The sequence below is a fragment of the Dromaius novaehollandiae genome, chromosome 12 (genome assembly GCF_036370855.1).
Source record: "Dromaius novaehollandiae isolate bDroNov1 chromosome 12, bDroNov1.hap1, whole genome shotgun sequence".
NCBI classification, from domain to species: domain Eukaryota; kingdom Metazoa; phylum Chordata; class Aves; order Casuariiformes; family Dromaiidae; genus Dromaius; species Dromaius novaehollandiae.
Genome location: NC_088109.1, coordinates 20,554,754 through 20,573,051, shown reverse-complemented (window position 1 = coordinate 20,573,051; position 18,298 = coordinate 20,554,754). Strand labels below are relative to the sequence as shown.

General features: G+C 42.0%; 1 protein-coding gene across 2 annotated transcripts in view; it reads left to right on the top strand.

Moving 5' to 3' along the window:
• Nucleotides 1–5,683: 5,683 nt before the first annotated feature.
• Nucleotides 5,684–18,298, top strand: part of TAFA4 (TAFA chemokine like family member 4) — an 84,775-nt gene continuing 72,160 nt past the window's right edge. For both annotated transcript variants that reach the window (XM_026109711.2, XM_064519177.1), the window contains exon 1: nucleotides 5,684–5,888. The gene's annotated coding sequence lies outside the window, so the exon portion shown is untranslated. The remainder of the gene's footprint in view (nucleotides 5,889–18,298) is intronic.

The following is an 18,298-nucleotide window of genomic DNA, read 5'->3' as shown; positions in this document are numbered from 1 at the left end:
TCAAGATGGCACGATACTTCTGCGTTACAGAGTTCAGCTGACTAGCGATACAGCTGGCGTTAGGAAAAATAACACAGCTTTGAGCTGTAAATGAGCAACTGTACCACTTTGATCTTATACCGCTAGAAATCAGAGTGTTTGTGCAGTTGTTCTTGTTTTTGTCACTTCTGCAATCTATTCCATGTAATTGCATACTTAAGGAAATGAAGTTCATTTATTGATGGCCAGGATATTGTTCAAGGCAGGTAAATATGAGAGGCCAGAGCCACTCGCTCTCGCCTCCGCGCAGTCCTTAGGAAGTCAAAGCAGCTATGCGCGAGCAAAGGGAGGCCCCATCTGCGCTGGGGAAAGATATTCATTACAGCTGACTTGTCCTGTTAGAATTACTGCCCCAGCCTGTTTCTGCAAAAGGCTGCCGCTAAGGCGTCTATTAGAGTATTTCATCACACAACTTGGGAGCCGAATATTGAGCAGAGGGGCTCCCGCGCAGCCCAGGCTCTGCCTTTGGGTGCAGCCCCCCCTTTCAGTCAGTTCCTCTGGAAAAATCAAGAAACGTGTTACATCAGTGTCTTCTCCTCTTAAAAAAAGAATAGAGTTCTTTGTTAGGAAAAATGGAAAAAATGAGTCCTTTGCTCTCTGCTTCACTGTATGTTGAAATTGTAGCCGTCTTAATCATTTCCCTCTCCCCCTTAGCAAGCACTGCTCCGGCTCGCGTCCGAGGCTGGTTTGTTTGTCTTAATGATCCACTTTTTAACAAGTGAACATTGAGCTTCTTTCTGAGGGGCTGAATCACCTCAAAATCTGATTTAGGAAAATATAGCTGGTCGGGCTGCGGGAAGTCTGAGACAGCCACATTTGCTGCTGTCATCAAGTGGCTAAAGCGCGTGCTTGCGCTCGCTCGCTCTTATTTTTAATGTTGTGTTTTGTTTAGTTTTAAATTGAAGATGCAGCAAATCTCAGTAACAGCTGGGACTTTACTAAACGGCACCCAGCTGCTGAAATCATAGCCTTCATTTTAATTAAGGCCTCTAGTTTGGGAAAACTTGACCTCAGACGCTTGTTTCCCTTTTTTTATTGTTTAATGTTTTGACCTGTGTCAACCTACAGGCTCCCCTTTGCTCGTGAAATACAGCAGTATTTTGTTTGGCTTCTGTGCTCATTAGAGACAACTAGTAGTCTCTGTGCTTAAACCTTTAAAAACACTAAGAAGAGAACTAGACTGTGATTTTTTTTTTTTCGGGAAGCTGATAAAAAATTGAGTATTGGTTTTGCTGAAATTCCTGCCCCGGATGTCTCCAACAGTTTTTGCTCGTTGTTGCCTTAATTATGTGCCCAAAGGGAGGGAAGAGCTGGTGCATCTGCAAACTTTCTAAGCAGCCGTGCTGTCCTTTCGGAGAGGGGAACTTGTTTTCACTTCTCCCATTTTTTTTTTCTTCATAGTGCAGTGGTTACCAGCAGCCTATGGGGCTATGTTTTATCATTGCTTAAGCAATCATTGCACGAAGACTGCAGAAGGCAAAATCATATGGATCCTCCTTGGACCTCCAAAAGCACCAAACAGGGCCGGAATGGCTCTTTTCCTTGGTCTGCCCCATGGCACTGGAGTCGGCTTGCAACGCGCAGTCCCCCCGTGCCGCTGCGGGGACCAGGAGCGGTGCAGGGTCTCCCGCACCCCATACGAGGGGGGATGCTGCAGAGCTACGTCACGATTTTCTGAGCCAGCTTCTGTGATGGGGGAAGACTTCAGAGGTTTGTGGTGCCATCTCAGCTAAATGCATTGGTTGCTTAATGATCCTACTTACTGCATTGCTTCACAAAGTTTTTTATGGCTAAACGGGCTTTCCAGGGGAAATCGTGAAGCCACGAGAAGAGGCAAAGCCAAGGAGGGTGACGGGAGATGGATTGACAAAGCAGGTAAAATGGTGGGTGCGGAGATTTTTATTAATTAATTGTAAAGCTACAGAGAATAGGAATATACAATCACTGCAGAAATAGCTTGTGCCTAAAAATAGTTCCATAAATCAGTTTAACTGAGAATATACTCATTCAAGTGTAGCCATTTCCAAAGGGCAGCATGATGAGGATGGGACCTGCGTGCACGTTGCTTTTGTCTCCTCATCTGAAGCATCGCACACGAAAGTCCCACTTGCTGCTTCCTGTGTACAGCAAACCAGTACAGATATTAAACTGGGGGCGTAATGATGAATGAAACTGTGGGACGTGTCTTGATTATCCCAGGTTTCTAATGTATAATTGAATTATTTTGGTAAGTATATTTCAAGCCCTTTGATTTCTGGCCTCTGTTTTTAATTACTCAGCCCCCTCTTGCCCTTGTGCATTATTATGCTATTCATTAGCATTCAGCGAGACTACAGAAGTTTGACTTCTGAATAAAGTAGCGTACAAAAGAGAAGGGATGCTTTTTATCTTACCACTTAATAATTTAAATGGAACTCCTTTCTTTAATCAATGTTTAATTGTACAATAGCTGTTTATTTAAACTGTGAATTGCCTAATTTTGCAAACAAAAAAAAGGGAAAAAGGATAAACACGTTTAGAAATAATGAGCTTTGTAACTATTCTAATCTTCAAAAGATTTAAAATATCTATAGCACTTAACGTTGGTTCATCTCAACAAGACAGTAACACGGGCCTGAACGTATCCGTATCATGTATGCAGTGTTAAGTAGTACAAGCCTATTTTTTATCTGAGAAGCAGAAAACCCTGCTAACTGCAAAACTGAAAGCTACTCAGCAACATTAATATTGTTGGCATGACCGCCAGCTGGGATGATTAGGATGTGTGACAGAGGGAGAGATAATTTGATCACAGGCCTGGGGACTAGGAACTCCTGTGTCCTGCTCCTTCCCAGTGCACCTACCAAGGGAAGGAAAATCTGGGGAATGCTTTGGCTCAGCCCCACGATCCGCAATTCCCACGCTTTGCTGGGACCACCCTGCAAGGCACAGCAGTGCCCGAAGCACGGCAGTGTACTAGCAGGGTGCAGGAGGGAAGAGGTGCCCAAACCCGGGCACTGACTCTTCAAAGGAAACAGCTTGAAGGGGGGGCAGAAACGAGGCGTGGATATACACTGCATGCGCAACGCTCGCTCCACACCACCAGCAAAATGTGTCTTGGGATGCGACTTAGTCACTGCGGGTCACTGACCCAGAGCCTGAACCATGGCAAGGTCAGGGAAACCCCCAGAACCAGAAATAAGAGACGAACTAAAGCAGTCTTCCCTCCACTTTGCTTCCTCATCTGTAACACAGGAATTGATCGGGGATATCTTGAGGATTTAGAGATATCTAGAGACCGCTTTGGAGGCATTAAAACTAGTGAGCATAGTATCTGCATTTCAAAGTACTCTTTGGACATCACTTAATTCATTTTGACAGCATCCCTGTGCGAGAAATGTGGCTCTCTCCATTGTGTGGATGGGAAAACTGAGTCTACAAGCTTGGCCTAAGACAGAGGCGGTTGGGGAGGGAAATGTGAGCGTGCGATAGCACCAGGTCAGGGCGAGCAGTGAGCTCATGTCTCAAATGGCTCAACAGCCCGGCTGTAACAGCACCCACGGCAAGGAAACTGCTCCGTCCGCAGGTGCCGGGGGAGCGTCGATCCTACGTAACCCCCGTCTGATGTCCTGTCTAGCCTGTTTTCAACAAATTGTTCCCCAGGCAGCAAAGCCAGACCTTTTTCCTGCTGATTTGTGTCTCTTGGACCCTAAATCTTTCCCTTTCCCACCAGTAGAGCCAGTTGTCCCCTTGTCCCCAGGTCCACTTCTCACAAGCCTCTGTGTGTGCTTGGAGCTCCTTCCTTCCTCTGCCACCGCTCTGCCCAGCTCGTGTCTGTGTCCGTGCCGGTCGGTCAGCCGTCAGGATGGTGTTGGCCGTGGGAGTGCTGCCTCTCTAAGCAGGTAAGGAGTAAAGATAAAGTCATTTCCTTTGCTTTATTTTAGCCAGAGATCTCTGTCCTCTCTAACCAGCTTTGATGTTTGCCAGTAAGACTGTTGTCTTTTCAGACCTTCATACAAACACATTCTCCGATGTAGCTCAAATTCACTGGTTCACTCAAAAGTTATTAGCATGGGACCAGACAGATGGAAAGAGAGCGGCCTGTAAGTCTCCTCTTTGGAGAAAATGAGGTTAACCTTCAGTGTGGGTGATTTCCCAGCCCCAGTTTTGCACAGGAGGGAGTGATACCCAGCTTGATTCTGTTAAACTAGACTTCAAATGTTACCAAGCGAAATAGCACTTCCCAGATGTCCCCTTTTCTAGGCTTCATAGAGGACTGCAGCAAAGATTGGTGGGGTATGAGGAGCAGTAGGGAAGAGGGCGGTAGCTCCATATGTAAGAAATGATTTGGAGAAAGGTGATCTGATGCTGTGGGTTTGTTCCCCTCCTATTTCAATCTGTACTGAAATTCCTGTTGACTAAAGGGGCATGGCTGAGCCTCGGGGAGAGCTATGATGGGGTTTTTGGACTCTCCCTCTCACATTAAGCAAATTTATCCAAGATGTGAGAGTCTGCTACTGTATTATTAATTCACAGTGAACTGTGGTGTAAAAGCTACTGTGATTTTCGGCGTTTTTCACATGCACGCTAGAAAAGTCACACATGACCAGCTTGAAAGACAACGTGAAACTCCAAATGAGTAGCTGAAGAGTGGTTCCCTATGATAAAAAGCAGACTGCCCTCCTCTGCAAAGAGTATTTTCAGTGGTTCTTCCAATTCAAAGGATGTTTGTCCTAGATGGTGATGGTAACTTGTATTGCAACAGCACTTAGGAAGCGTAGCCAAGATCAGACTACTATTACACCACGAGCTCTACGGTCGCTTACTGTGAGACAGTCCCCTCCCTCGCAGAAGCGAGGCTCGTAGCTATAGATATTTAAGTGCCTGAGTCCCACTGAAGAAAATAGCTGGGCACCACTCTCTCAGCATGCAACAGAGCTATAGGGAAAACTGAAGGTGTAAAGTGAGTTGGCAAAGGTTGTACAGAAGGTCAGTGACAGAGCGAGAAACAAAATCTGTTTCCCAGTGGCTGCTGGAAAGCCAATCCAAATGACCTGAGGTTTGTGGTCAGTGAAAGATGATCTTTCACTTTTTCCATTTAAATCAAATTTCTGAATGTGATAATTTATTGATAATGCACAGGGTTGTGGTATACGGTGCAGTAGTGACCAGACATATGATGAGAAGAGGGGTGGGAGGTTACGGTCCTGACCTGCTGCATCCTTTTGTAAGTTGCTGCTGTCCCCAAAAGATGCTGTGAATTACAGACCGGCTGCGTGCTGAAGAAACATTTCCTTTCTCTTCTCCTGGCTGAGCAGTGACCACTCTCTAATACTAAAATAAGGTCAGGGCTCTGTTAGGCAGTTAAAAGCCCAGGCTGAGCAGCGTGTGCAGCTCTGCCTCCGGAAAGCAGTGCAATCTTTCCTGCAGCATCCTCACTACTCAGGACTCCAGGGACATCGCCGGAGTGGAGAAGAGGGCACTTGGCGGAAACAGTTTTAGATCTGCACTTAATGTGCACGGTGGACTCGTGCACTAGGGGAGAAGTGAAGGGAGGGACTAGGGAGCCCCACGGAGGTGGAAGAGAAATAAAAGCTGTAATACTGTGCTTCCTCCTCCCGTCTCCGAAGAGGAGGAGTGGGAGGGGACCTCCAAAGCCACTTTGGGCGATGCGCCGCTACGGGCGGGAGTCTGTGCGGAGCATCCGCCTCACAGCTTGAAATCCAGGCGCGCTCCCAGATCTCCTGCTAGATGATTTCTCCCCCTTCCTGCACAGCACTGAAGCAAGTGGCTGCCCCGCAAGCTGACACTGTTGCTCCTGCCTCCGTCGTGCTTCAGCACAGCCCCTCCTTGGACGAGACGGCGGCCAGGTACGCGGTACCCAGGGAGCAAATTGGGGATGGGGCGCCGGGAGGTGCAGGCTCCGGCTGCCGAGCCAGGGCTTGCCCGGCTGCAGCCCCCGGGGCTGCCCCGGCTGGTGCATGGTGCTGCGTAGCCCTGCCAGGGTCTGCCGTCCCGGGCGGGCTGCAGGGGTGATGCGTGCAGAGGGGAGGCAGCTGTGCTGGGAAAAAGCACCGCTTAATCTGCGTGGTAACTTGTATTTAGGAGTGCAATTATCAGGAGCGCGGTGAGTAATAGTGACTTCTCTGTTCCCGAGAGGCCATCCGGGTCTGGCGGGCTGCCCTCGGCTCGGAGGCAGCGGGGTCCTCTCTGCACAGCCAGGCACCAGGCAGATCCCCCTCGCTGGAAGGCGCCGGGATTTTTGCGCTCTCAAGTACATCTTTTGTGAACCCTGAGGGGTGGGCAAGCTCTGGCATCGTGAGTGTGATTGTGAGAGTGCCAATCTGCACCGCTTCAAGTATTTGTATTATTTAAATATATGTATGCATTAGTGTGTGTGTGTAATTAATTTACTGTCACGGTGATTCTAGTGATAAAGAAGTCACTAACAATTGGAAAAGCTTCCTTTACAGATATCATTCTTACTTTTTTACTTTTGTCTTTAAATTTTTTTTGTCTAAATGTTTTAATCTCACCTACCAATTTTATAGCTCCTGAAATACTTCTATTTCCTAGATCAGCTGGTTTCTCACTACTGGCACTTTTAGCTTTTTTAAGTGAGAGATCTTGAAGATATACTTTCTCTAAAATAGAGCTATAACAATACCCACTCCTTTCAGTGAGGCATGTTTTATTGTCAGATCCCTCCAACTTCACTTTGAAAATAGAGGCTGGAAATAATCTTTAAGAGATGCTACTCTCCCTGTTTCAACAAGTTGCTTTATTCTCCGCTCCAGTAATTTCCTCTAAGACTCATGTTCGTCGTCTTTATGTAGATGATGTGGTGATGTGTGTGATGTTAAACCTGCAGTCACTGGGGATTAATGCACGGGCATGACATCATCGACAGCCAATGAGGTGATGGTTTTGGACGCATACTGACCCAAACTGTCTTCCAAACTGATGTGGTGATCCTGCCGTGCTCCTAAGGAATAGCACAAGTTTGGACAAACGGGGTGGATTCCTAACACGGTTTCGTTGTGTTTCTCAGCCTTGTGTCTTCCTTCCACCTCTGCGAGATAGGCACGGTTCATTAAACAGCCACAGGCATATGTTTAGTCTGGCCGATCAAAGATTTCATTTATTAGTAAGAGATCATGGAAAACAGACATATTAGCTCCTTGATACAGATAGATATGATGTGACTGAGCTTGCTGCTAGCAGAATATAAACAGCCAAAGAGTTCTCAGCCTTTGTTGCCGGAAAGCCGCCTGAACAGCGTGTTTGAGCACACGGTGGATTTACCTGTAGTAAATTGCCTTTTTTGCCTTCTTGCTTAGAGCAGAGATGTTCAAGCAGAGGTAGACACAGACTCTGTGTCAGTGGAGTGGGGAGGGAAACTGCCTGGCCAGGTGGATGCTACTGTAGTTTGCGATGAAGGAATGCATACGTTCACCGCGGTGTGCTTATGGGTCTCACCTGCACGCTCCTGAACCCGCTAAACCTCTTTGCCTCCATCTTACCAAGGTCTAGAAGGTTTGACGCCCTTAGCCTCAGTTTCTGCTGCGCTGCTGGAGTGTTACTCAGAAACTCAGCTGGCATCGGTAGCTTTTGCAGAATCACAACAGACGTTTCCAAACAGGGGCTGGCTCCTGAAATGGATATGTCTAAGTTCAGGCTGCCTCTCCTGTCTAATGTTTCTTTAAACTTCATCATTTTGCAATAGATTAATTCAAGTCCCACGTAGATCAATGAGGGAGCGGGCTTCAGTGCAGGCTGCATGTGAACCTTTCAGTCAGCATCCCAAATATTCTTTGCACACAGATGACCTTAGCTTAAATATTTTTTTCATGTTTGCCAAAGTGCTTCCTGTTGAACGCAATTTTAGGGGTCCAGAGTTGAGTCCCCGGGGTGTTTAATGTTTTTGTTTGCAATTTGTATATGTATACACTCACAGACACAGATATACACATGCATGCACTCCCTTATCGGTGCCATTTGCATCTATAGCCATTTATATTAAGGGAACCATGTAAAATATTAGCAGTACGACTGACACGCCTCAGAGGTGTGTATGATTCTTACGCCTTGGATGCCAATAAGACGTGACAGGATACATCTAATGAATTACCTTTAAATTAGAAAGCAGTAAACAACTCGTTATTGGATTAGAGGAATATTAAAATTAGAAGAATGTTACCGTCTTTTGATATCCTGTGGCATATTTTTAACAGCTAGGAAATGACACGGGTTACTGCAGAGAGAGAGGGTCTCTAGAGACCTGTAATGATTTTCATCTGTGTGAAACAGATATTTTTAATGCTATTACTTACTATCTTATGTTTAAATAATGCTGTAGCAGATTTCTTTTGCCTTTAGTTTCACACCAATGTTTAGTATTTTTTTTGAGTGACTTCAGTGCTTTTGGGAGGTACAGACTTGATATATTCTGATAGCTGAAAGCTCCTAATTATTGATCAAAAACACATGCAAAATGATACAACAGGCTCAGTGACAGATTTCAGTCTAATACTGAAGAGCTTTCTGCCTTGTTGGGATGCGGAGATAGTCTGGGTCCATGCCCACTTAGTCCATGGCCCCTTTGCTCAGCCGCCTAGAAGGTTGCCCCAGCTCCAGTAATTCTGGGATAAGACTTAATTTGCACAAAAAAATTCCTGTTGACTTCACTGAGATTTATATAAATTGCTAAGAACTGGATTAAGACCACCAGTTCTGGTCATACACCTCTGCATGCCAGCATTACCTGATATTGCCTTCCACATGTGACTGGTCTGGATTAGATCTGAACTGGCAATCGGTCAGTGGTATTTGAAGCAGGTCTTGGTCTCCCCATGCCAATCTCTTATTAATCTAAGGCCCAACACCTGCTGCCTGCCCTATTTCAGGCAAACTGCCTGATTTTGGACTAGGCTTTGAGTGAAAAGGGCAGAATTTGGCTAGCATTGCTCAAGTGTTACCAATAATGTATATTTATGAGGCAAGCACTGAGTTATTTGGGGAAAAGTGGTCAATTCTCAGGTTCACTGAGAATAAACCTTCCTATAACGTCATGAAAATAGTGCCTTCTTGCAATACCAGTTAGCTCTGCTGGCCAATGCAAAATCAAGTCCTTAATCTAGAACTAAACTTAATTTCATTGATTTGGTGAGTGGAAGAAGTTGTTTTGTTTGGAATGTCAATCTTTAATAACACTTAGATGCTCTAAGACAAATATTTTATTCTTTTTAACTTGCTATCGATATGAATGCTAAGATGGAGCAGCAAGATGCCTTGGAGTGCTGAGCCTCATTCCAGTGTCCTGAGGAAAGTCTTGAGGGTACTGTTTTATCCTGGATTTTGGAAGAATAGTCTTGATAAAGAACTGTCCTATATGTACGCTTTTCATCCAAGGTAAGGGATTTTCCATGTCTTATTCTCACAGTTTATGGCCCTGGGACTTCTTGCTTCCTCTCAAGGTCTAGGAAGAAGACTTTCTCAGCATCTCATTTTCCTTTCTAAAAATTTGATAATCATCAGGCAAGCAGTTGTTTTGAAGCCATCGCCAATCCTGAAGATCAGAAGATCACTGCACACTTTCACCTGAGGTTAGGCAGAGCAATGCTAGCTGTCAGTTGCAAAGCATCCTGAATACTTGCAAACTATGGGGATTTCTACTGGGCTCTGTCACAAAGAAGCCTGGCTTCTTTGCTAGTCTTAAAAGGCTTATAGGGAGGAAACAAGGACTGTGGATTCTACCAGTTTTGCTTTGTTTTATTTGTTAGTGACTATTTTGAAAAGGTTGTGAGCTGAAAGGCTGATTCTCTTCGAGTTGGTACAGCTATGCCAGAGCGAAGTTCAAATGAATGAAAGTAGCATCATATCTGAGTCACCCTGAAGGTGACCTATTATTGTCCCTTCTGTTGTGCTTTAATTTCAGTTACACTTTACAGGGAACATGTTTGGAATAAAAGCTCATGTTGGGTCAGGCCTTCCTCCTCGGAGGGTATTTCCCGCTACACAATGTCAGTACAAGTTCTCTCTCTCCTACCTTTAAAATGACAGGTATGATACAAGTCAGGTGCTGTGAGATATTACAAGTAGTATAAACATATTAAGTAGGAGCACCGTAAGCCTCTGTGCTACATGATAGTAAAAGTCTGATTGAAGAACTTAGTCCCAAAATCCTCAGTTCAGACCCCTTGTCCCTTTCTCTTTTCCAAGATGCCACCTGCAGGACATGACTTGGTCATGCATTATATCCTTCTGAGCTGAAGGATATGGTATTATTTGGAGTCAGCCTGGACCTGCTGATTCTGGAAGTGACAAACCCTTCAAAAGGAGAGAGCAGGACTCTGATGTTCTAGTTCTTAAAGCATTCACAGGCCTTTTCGTAGTTTGCAACATGGAAGAGGAAATTCAACTAAACTAGACTTGTCTGAGTAAGGCCTGGACATGGATAAACCTGCTAACACAAGTTGTTTTAGCTTTTAAAAACAAATTACAAATCTCAGGTTCATATTTGCATAATTCAGGTTATTAATTCATGTGCTTGCATTTTTCTAAACTGTGTGCCAAATGCCCATTTGGCACAAGTTTCAGAGCATTAATCTGAGTGTAAAGGGAGAAAGGAGAAAATTTAGTTGCTGTAGGAAGACATAACAGCTTTGAATGGTTAGGGTTTTTTTGGGGGGGGGGGGGAGGGGGGGGAGTTCAATGAACTTCTCTTTCCTGACTCATTTCAGTGTGATTTCAGATACTCAGTGAAAATTTTGAAAATTCTTAATTGATAAGGGACCTAGGCTTTCACATGTGACTGCTGGGATTTATATGTTTTAAGAGTTAATAGAGGTTTCCAGTGTGTGTTCTGTGCATATGTAATTAAGGAGTGACTACACTTCGATGTAATCTGCTGTGTTATCTAGACTCCAGTTGTGCAGGCTATGGTATTTTACATTGTCATCTGTAAGCAGGAATATCCCTGCGTGAGTGAATCTGTTTGAAGGACTAGGCTGTGGCTGTTTTCAGTCTGGAGGATATAGTTACCCTTGGATATCTTTGCTGCTTCCATTATTCAATGAGAATTATGTGTGTTTATGATAGTTTGATCAGCAAATAGAAGTACATTGCAGATGCAGATATATTGTGAAGTACAGCGGTTTACATTAATAGGAAGGATTTATCTTGTTGCAGTATTGAATTTACGATGCTAAGCTGTGATGTTTTCCCGTTTCAGAAATGTTATATTGCAGTGAGCCGATATCAGGGGGAAAAAATAAATGTTTCCTTTTTAATTTAAGCCACTGTAACATGCTAATAACATCAGAGACAGGAAGAGGAATGTCTTACTTCAGAAATGAATATAATGCATCAGTGTTATAATTTCCTAGCATTTTACTTAAGAGTCCTAAATGAAACTTTTTGTTTTATTTAAACTATAAAGCAGATGTGGTTGAGGCCTTTAACAGAAGTATGCTCTCAGACAAAAGCTGTAGGGTTAAATATGCCCTACTTAATTAGTCTTTGGGACTCTTACTTCCTTGTGATTCTAAAAAGGAAATAGAGAAGCTGTAATTGCTGGTGATCCTCCTCTCCCTGGGTATTTAGGCAGCCCACAAGCTTTTGACTCCTTGGATGTTTTCTTCCAATTTCCTGAAAAATGCCTGATGCATGTGTTTACAAGGAGGGAAGGAGGAGTCATCTCTTGTCCTTTGCTGTTATGTCCTCTCGTTGCCATTGCCAGGAATGGTGACAATATCAGGGCTACATTGGGGATATCTGGTTGCCCTGTTCCTAGAAAATATGATTGAGTGTGAAGGAAATCTTAGTGATGCCCAGCAACTCTCTTCCACTGCCATCTGCACACCATATATATCAGCTCTTGAGGGAAATTGGCTGAGCCTTCCCTCATATTACTCAGATGAATTGCTCCCTGGATTGTCTCTCGGCAAGCATATGGAGAAGGGGATTCACAAGTTCGTTCCACCTTTTGTGGGAAAGAGAAAACAGGATAATTACTTCATGAGCCACACTTGTATAGCTGTGCAGACCCAAGGCTGTTGTGGCTGGTCCGTTCTGAAATCAAGCTCTGTGGCCACAGTCAGCCCTGCTTTTTTCCCATGGAATACTGGGATTTAGTGAGCCAGTGAACTTCATGTTGGGAAATGGTGGTGGTCAGCTGGCATTGTTATTATCAGGCTAAACCTCCTTTTCCTCTTTGCATACATGCATCTGTGCCTCACTTCATGAGTATTTTACTGATTTCACTGGAATTGGCCCAGCATGAATACAGGTAGCTGTAAAAGACTGATCCTGATTATTTGGTGGGCTTATGTTGACTGCATTACCATTTGTACTGAGCACTGTCAGTTTAATGACTGTGAAGCACCATGGTTAGAAGTCAAGTGCTGTAAAATTTTCCCCAAACACATGTCTACACCAGTGAATGGACTTGCACATAAAATAGCTCATTGAATCTGAAAAGGATTAATAATTCTGTGGAATATAGAAGGAGTGTCATGTGTGTATTCCTGTTATATCAGTGAGTTAAACAGTGCCTGTGAACCTTTGAATTAATATCCATTATTTGGAAAAACATAAGAGAGTATCTGACACGGGCTTGCTTAGCCGAAATGTACTACTGGAGTAGCAGTTTTACTGTGAAAATATTTACCAGTTATAGGGTTTATAGGCTTACCTGGGGCTGAAGGGAGAGAAAGCAGAATAATTATTTCCATACAAAGCTATTCCTGCATTTTTTGGTATGGTGCTAAATGATTTATTCAGCTTTTTTGTAGTAATAGATGTTTCTGTTTAGTGGCCATTAAAATAACATTTTATTAGAAAAAGTTACTTTTAAAAACCTGCACTGATCCTCTTACTTTGAGAGATGATCAGGTAAAAAGATTCTCCCTCCATTTCTACATCAAATTGATATGGAAGGATGGATCTAAGGTGAAGGGGGGGGGGGCAGTTTCTGGCAGAATTAGTGTAGTGTTCCATCTGAGAAAAGAATAGGTTTATTTGGTTCATTAAGTGTTAGAAATTAATAAATACTGAGCTTATCTACATACTTAATAGCATTTCTCTCCAGAACATTTCCTTCCTGTAGATGTTTCTAATGTATTTTTGTGATATATATTTAGGTTTGACAATAGAACAGACATAGAAGCCCCAAACCTCTAAGAATAATTACTCTTTATAACTCTGAAAAAGGTGCTGCAACATTAAATACAATTATTCATCCTGTCAGTGTTCATCATTCACCTATCATGCATTTCAGGTTAGGCTGGATCTCTAGTTACACCCGAGACTGAGATGAGTTGTATTGCTAAGTGGATGAACAGGTAGCTGTGTTTACCCAGGGTCTTTGCAGAAAGCTGCGGAAACCAGAAGGAAGTTGGGAACTTTCAGCACAACTCTTAGTTTTTCCCTGTGTTTTTGCATGTGTTGCACATTCTTCTTTGTGAACAGAATCTTCAGCGATAAATAAACTATTACTGGTAAATCACTCTTGGAAATGAGAGTGGCAGCTATTTGTAATTAGCATATTTGGAATATATATCATTGTATTGTGGCTGAAAAATTGATACATCTTCTGTGTTTTCCTCTTCTAAGAAGAAAAGTAAAGGCTGAATAGAGCCAAACTGGTCTTGTTTTAAATGCATTTTTCTACAGAAGTAACATCTTATGTTACAGTTAATGAGTCTTGTTGTCTTTTGTTTAAATTCTTTGTTACAGAGGCTTAGAGCAAGAGGGCTTTAATAATAAAAGGGCTGCCTTCCTCACTGGAATGATTGTCTGATAATAGCCTGTAAGATTTAAGAATAATATTGTAAAATAATTGGTTTTCAAATGAATAACTGTATTACTAATTGGAGGGCAAATGGAAAATCTGCATCCTCGAAACAAGTATAGTGTCTCTCTTTAAATATCAAAACAATTTTTCTTTCTATTTTTCTCCCCCTAAGACAAAAAAAAATAATCTTGTTCAGGTTGTACTTAAATATGACCAAACCGATAATTACATTATTATAGAGAATGGCAGGATAGCTGGAGGATATGTACAAGGTGCATTAGTCCCACAAATAGAAGCTGATTTACTTATTGATAGTACAGACACGTTTTAGTCACTTTATAGAATTAACAATTGATCAGCTTGTTAGGTTCTCGTTCTTCATAAGCACAGCATGTTTATTCATTATTGTCATTACAGGGTGTAAGCAACTGAGGTCACGATTAGCAAGGCAAAATCTAAAAACATTTAAATTTGATGTAATATAACTTTTGCAATAGGCACAGTTTTTGAACAATGTACTGATTCTCACTTTTCACAAATAAACATAACTTATACCTGCCTGGTTAATTTGCATTTCATTTGCATTTTCCAGAACCATCAGATCCATTTGTTTTCCAAATATCACTGAATCAAGCTTGTAAAAGTGTAATAAGATGGGCAATGTAAAAGCATTATTTTCAGATCGCCTTGGTCACTGGAAATATATACTGATAGTGGTGCAACTGATAAACTAAACACGTTGCTGAAGGAGAATGGAAAGATGTTATTCCAATAAATATATTCATGATTGTTTGTTACTAAACGTAAGTTATTTTTTCTAAATCAGCATTGACTTAAGCTTGAGCAAACTCGATAGCAAAAATTCCCGAAGAGGCTTCTCCTGCTACATATGACTAATATATTAAAGAAGATAAATAGTCATTTTTAAAATTTATTACACAGTAGGATTGAACACAAGGGGAAACCATTTTACAAATCTGAAAGTTAAGGTCACCCTGAGAAGAAAAGGACACTTAAGATGACTAGAAAAAGTCTGCTTCCTGAAGAAATTGAGATTCAAAGTTTACTCGTTTCATAGTGTCTTTTATAAAGCTTTAGGATCCCAAGTGTAAAACCAGAGCCTGTTTTGATGTGCAAATATTTCAAAACTATATAGTGCATAGGCACTAAGACCCTCACATCTAACCAGTGCTATAGATTAGCTCGCGGCCTCTTAATTCATCATCTTAATTCAGTCTCTTATTTCATATCATCAAGCTTTTTGATAGTATTTTTTATAACAAAATTCCGTAGTAGGGATGAACTCTCTAAAATGTTTAATTGAACACTTTTAATATTTTTCTCCCATTTCCATTTTTACTTATATTCATTTTTGTTTTAAAGAAATCCAGTATGTATATTTTCGTCAAACTGAACATCATTAAGCTTTTGGTTCATAATTCAGACTTCTAGGAGTATGAAAATCTGCCCAACAGCATTTTATTAGGACTTGTTAATAAAGTTAATGAATTATTTTTCTATTAGGCTGTCTTATCTTGGCTAATACTGCTTGCTGTTTGAGCTGTAGCAAATAAGGACAACATTGATTTTCTTTAAGAGATGAATAATGAAAGATCTAAATTCTTAAATATGTAGATAAAGATAAGTGACTTAATTAAAAAATTATCAGTGGAAGGCAGTAAGCTGAATTAGCTGTTTTAATTTGTTGTATATGTCAATATACTGTAACATAACCTGAACGATTACATAAAATTCATTTCCCTTTTTTTTTTTTTTTTTTTTTTTGATTTTCAATGTGATTTCAGAGTGTCTTCTCTGGATTATTCTTTTGAAAATTGCTCGTGTACTGGGAATGTTCAGTTCTTGGAACTATTTGTCCCAGCTTTAGCTTATGTAGGCCTTCACTGCAAATGTTTCATGTGCAGTGCAATGCATCCTGATGAAAATAGTTCCACTGTGGTCAATAGTAACGTTCACAGGCTTTGTCTTTAGCGGTGGAAATCAAGCATGATTGTTTTTCTAGGGACTAGCAAATTCTGCTTTTGGATAACATGTACTATGAATATCAAAGATGGCAAAATCCCAAGCTGAAATGCTTGCTATTTTTCGCCCAACTTTAGATGATATCAAAAAGCAACACTGGATGAAAGAGAAGGAGGCCCTGATGTTGCTTTTGATATCACATAGCTGTCTTCAGGGCACAGTCCAACTGTCTGCAGTGAGGTGGCCTGGCTCTACTGCATAGAATAAGTTTGAAGGACTGAGTCTCAGCTTTGAAGGGCATATGCTAGATTCTGAGTCTGTGTTAGGCTGCATGCTGTCATGTACCAGACAAAACTGTGTGTAGTCATTGCTCCTAGAGGAAGAGCTGTTAGAGGGAGCTGCTCTCTTAGGCAGCAGTAAGTGATCTTATTAAAGGAGCAGATTAATGGCTTTCTGTTGGAGGGGCTGCTGTGTTGCAAACTCTTCTGTTTTTCCATTCCATGTGATATAGCAAGCACCCACATAAGCTCCCTTGGTGGATTCCCCAGTGGGAATAATTATGCATGTAGTGCTGTGCCTTGAATAAGCCTTGAACAATTCTCTTGGTTAAATTCTAAGCGACTCCCAAGTCATGGTCGTTTTCAAGCTTGAAGAACCTGTTTTTCAGAATACATTTTCTCAAATCTCAGTGCAGCTACAAATACATCATTTGACAAGCATGGCTGGGCTTCAGCTTCAGATCCTTGGGTCACTGCCTTTCTCTTGAAATTGCATTGTCCAGCAGTTGTTTTGAAGTTTAGTCATTCCTACCTTTTCTAGACAACTCTGTTAGCTTTCTAGGTTAAGACATCAGCTGGTTCACAAAGTTTTTCAGACTTTGCATTCTCCTAATGCTAGACTCATGGCTGTCCTGTTTGAAGTAACTCAGCTGGGTGATTGGAAAGAGTGGCATGTTTTGGGTAGGTCATGCTTATATTGGGATGGGATCAGAGAATGCCTTTAATAAAATCTTGGGGAAAGATATTGGTGCACAGAACATGAGCTGAGAAGAATGTTAGGATGTCTTTATAGAGCTTCCCTGGGATATTTGACAATACAGTGTATAGTTTGGTCCTAAGCAGGCAAATTCCACTCTGAGATTGTTACCCAGCAACTCCCTGCTAACATGCAAAGGGGTGAGGATAGGCTGGTGCTTCAGACTTTGCTTTGCTTTATCTTGTTTTATTCATTTTGTCTTGCTTCAGCTTTTGATTAAACATAATACTTGTGTCAATGAAATGAGTAGCAAACACCTGCCACATTATGGATTTTGCTCTGTTAGGAGAAACAAACGGGAGCCAGTATTCCTCATTCTGAAGAGGAAGACTGCCAGGATCAAAGATGTAAATAAGGGCTGAGGAGAATTAATTGCAAACCTGTCAAGTCTGGTCTGTCTTTATTTTTATTACATGGCGCTCAGCAGATCTTATCTAGAAATGTTTAAAAAAAATCCTGCTGATGGTGCAAATTCAAGTGAAACTTACCTAGCCACAACAGAGATATTGTAACTGCTCTTTCTGTGCCAAGGAAGCAAGGCCTGGGTTTCTGCTTTTACTCTGAAGCATCTTTGTTGAATATTGCATGATATACAGGCAGGGTATGGCTGTAGTTCTACACCTAGGGCATGAATCTCAGAAGGTAGGTGGGCCAAAGGCCAGAGGTCTCTGGGGAAGCAAAGCTTCAAGGGGTCCCAGATTACCTATGGCTGTATCTACACTGTTGCACTGCAGTTTAGTCAAGGCTTGAGCACTGTGTTTGAGAGCTCTGGTAACTTAGCATGGACTCAAGCACAGAGCAACAACGCCCGGTCTGCCATCTTCTCAGTGAAACACTCATGTTTCAAGGCTGAATGTTGATGAGCACATGGGTCTAACTCTCCATGCAACAGACTGCTCTTGATCCCTCCCTGCACTTCTGTGTCTCCACTGGAAGGGGATGCACTGTCATTGACTGATCTGTTTGATTCTAAATCCTCCTGAGTGGAGAAGAGGAAGCTTCGGGAGCAGAAGCTAATATCTTCCAGTTAGAGTGACTATCATAGGAATGTTCCATTATTAAATTGGAAATTTTTCATAATCTTGAAGATTAGGTGTTGAGACCTTCAGGTTCAAAAGGGTATGGATTATTCATGAGATACTGCTGTTCACTGGTAATAAATTGGATGGTACTATTGCAAGTAGAGAAATAATTAGGAAATTTCTTACACAATTGAATAGCCAAATTAAAAAGGACAAAAGTACAGATTAAGAAACTAACTGTCTTTGGCTTGAGAGCCAAAACAATAGAAAATTGTACAATTTGGATGAAGCCGAACAGATAAATACCCAAGTATTTATCCTACTTACTCAAAGCCATAAGCTTAAAAAGAGCAAACAAACTGAAAAAAACCTTGAGGTAATGCAGTTCTGTTTGCTGCCCCCTAAATTGGTACCTCTTCAGAAATTTTCTAAATACTGTATGCTC